Source organism: Homarus americanus, unplaced genomic scaffold (genome assembly GCF_018991925.1).
Source record: "Homarus americanus isolate GMGI-L3 unplaced genomic scaffold, GMGI_Hamer_2.0 scaffold21914, whole genome shotgun sequence".
Taxonomy (NCBI): Eukaryota; Metazoa; Arthropoda; class Malacostraca; order Decapoda; family Nephropidae; genus Homarus; species Homarus americanus.
In genome coordinates this window covers 2688756-2691256 of record NW_024719665.1, presented here as the reverse complement: position 1 = coordinate 2691256, position 2501 = coordinate 2688756, and the positions used below count along the sequence as shown (strand labels likewise).

Genomic DNA, 2501 nt, shown 5'->3' with positions numbered 1-2501 from the left:
CAATTAATTTTCTGTAATTTCACAGTTCAGTTCCATCCCAAGACCGTTTATGCATCACGTATTAAACGGCAGGATATGTTTTCCTTTATTGTTTGTGGTCTATCTTACATGCACTCTCGTTGTCCAAAGCTAAGATTACCTTAATACACTGTGGATGAATTGCACCACTGGTAAAACTTCTTAACGTAAAATGGGCGCACCAATTAATCTTCTATAACTTCCCTCCTTAGTGCTGATCTAAGACATTCCATCTACCTGCAAAACACAGTTAGAGAATCAAGGTAAACTTATTTTTTGCATAAATATTGTCACCGGGGCTTGGGTTGCTGAGCCAGGTTGTGGGAGTCAAGCCAGCCGTAACTAACGAGTGGCCGTGCGGGAGACCACTAGTTCCACTCTGAGGCTTTAGCTTGTTCCCCCCTTTTACTGTCTCCCTCCCTACTGTCTCTCGCTCACCCTACTGTCTCTCGCTCACCCTACTGTCTCTCTCCCTCTCTACTGTTTTCTTCCCTCCCTGCTCTTTCTCTCACCCTCTCCTGTCTCTCTCCCTCCCTACTGTTTTTCCCCTCCGTACTGTCTCTCCCAGCCCTCTCTGTCTCCCCACCACCCTACGGTCCTCTTTCTCTCCCCTCTACTGTCTCCCCCCTCCCTACTCCCCCCCTACTGTTTCTCTCCCTCTCTACCTCCCTCCCTACTGTCTCCTTCCCTCCCTACTGCCTCCCTCCCTCCCTCCCTATTGTCTCCTTGTCTCCCTCCCTCCTTCCTTACTGTCTCTCTCCCTTTCTACTGTCTCTCTCCCTCTTCTCGCTCTCTTTCTCTCACATCTCCCTTTCTTTTGTCTCCCTTCATCCCTGTATGTGAATAACACTATAATTGAATATCTCTTTTCATTTGTCTTATTGTTGCTTTAATTTTTTTTTCATTTGTTCTCTTTAATTTCTTCTTTTTCGTAGTCGTTCTGTTTTCCTTGTTTTATTTTACTTATTTATTTCCAAATATATTTTTTCTTCTGTGGTTCGTTTCTTTCTCTGTTTTTTATTCCATTTTTTTTAATTTCTGTTCGTGTTTCTTTCTCATTGTACTTAAGTTATTTTCTTTACATATCGTTTCATCTTGCATGTATTTTGTTCCCGTTTACTTATTATATTTCTCATATAGATTCTGAAGGTGTACAGTATATGGACGTTTTTGTTTTTTCTCGTGCTGATATTGTGATAACTAGGATGTGTTTTATTGGCTGTGATAATGTATTTTAAGGCGACCACAAACCATGCAACGGGAAATGTAGGGGTTGTTGTTGTTGTTGTTGTTGTTTCGGGATTTCAGTGGTGAGGATCTTTAAGCACCGTTCACCAACTCTTGATTTTTTAAAACTAAATAAGTTTTTTAAATTTCTAAACTAAACAATAGCTGAAAAAATAAGATAGGAAGTTTTTTTTATGTTTATGAGGCAATATTTATATCTCTTGTGTATAGAATGTAAATAGTAGGGGTGGGTTGGGTGGGGTGCGGCCACTAACACAACAACTGAGTAATACCCACTGAGGTGTTTATATACTTCTGTTAAGTCACCTCTAGTGTTAGCTAGGCAATTGTTGACCTTCTAGTCTCTGGGTACCCGAGGGGCCGTAGTGCAGGTAAATAATAAGGCAATTCAACCAAGCAGGGCTCTTTGCTTAGGCTTGGTTACTGATCACTTATAGGAAATCTACAAACATAAAACTAATAAATTTATGATGAATATAAATAAGAAACATTACATTGTACAGTTCTCGGACTACCTGAGACTGGTGAATCACTTCAACAATACAACACTCAGGTTAGTCATATAAAAAATGCTTACTTATCTTATGCTCTCGCCAGGGCTCGAACCTGGGACCTTCTGCGTGTAAAGCAGACGTGATAACCACTACACTACGAGAGCGTTGAAATAAGCTCCAGTTTATTGAATAATAAATCTTCGTTAAACAAGGCGGTAGTGTAGGTATTTCGACTGCTGTCACATCGTCAAATGCAAAGTTTTGATCTCATTTAAACCTGAGGACTAGTAGTACTTCTGGCACTAACCAGGGAGCGTTATTGTACAGGAGGCGAGCACACTAGCCACTCGACCGCCACACCCCGTTGGAAGTATATTCTGATTTTCTTAGGCAACAGTTTACTTTGTTCTCTTCACCAGTGTCATGGCACTAACTCTGCCCTTAGGGTATGGTAACAATTCACAAGACGTTAAAATTACCCAGAGCTATGGGTAAACATTCGTGACTGTGTATTTAACAGGCCCTCTGAATTGCCACAGCAGGCTTGTGGTGTGAGGAATAAAGCTGGATAGTTCGGTATCAGAGACAAGGCAATGACTAAATCTTTCTCTTGGGGGAGGCAGTGTGGTGGGTGGATCACAGGACCTTAGCTGGTGTAGTACAGTACATTGTGCCTGAAACATGTGATCGACAGGAAGAAACGAAGCGGCCACACTAACAGAGGCTGAACCCCGTGTTGAC

At 41.8% G+C, this 2501-nt stretch overlaps 1 non-coding gene across 1 annotated transcript; it reads right to left on the bottom strand.

The window, feature by feature from the left end:
- Positions 1-1851: 1851 nt before the first annotated feature.
- Positions 1852-1924, bottom strand: Trnav-uac. Its single transcript has one exon. It is a non-coding gene; the product is annotated as a tRNA-Val (tRNA).
- Positions 1925-2501: the final 577 nt, after the last annotated feature.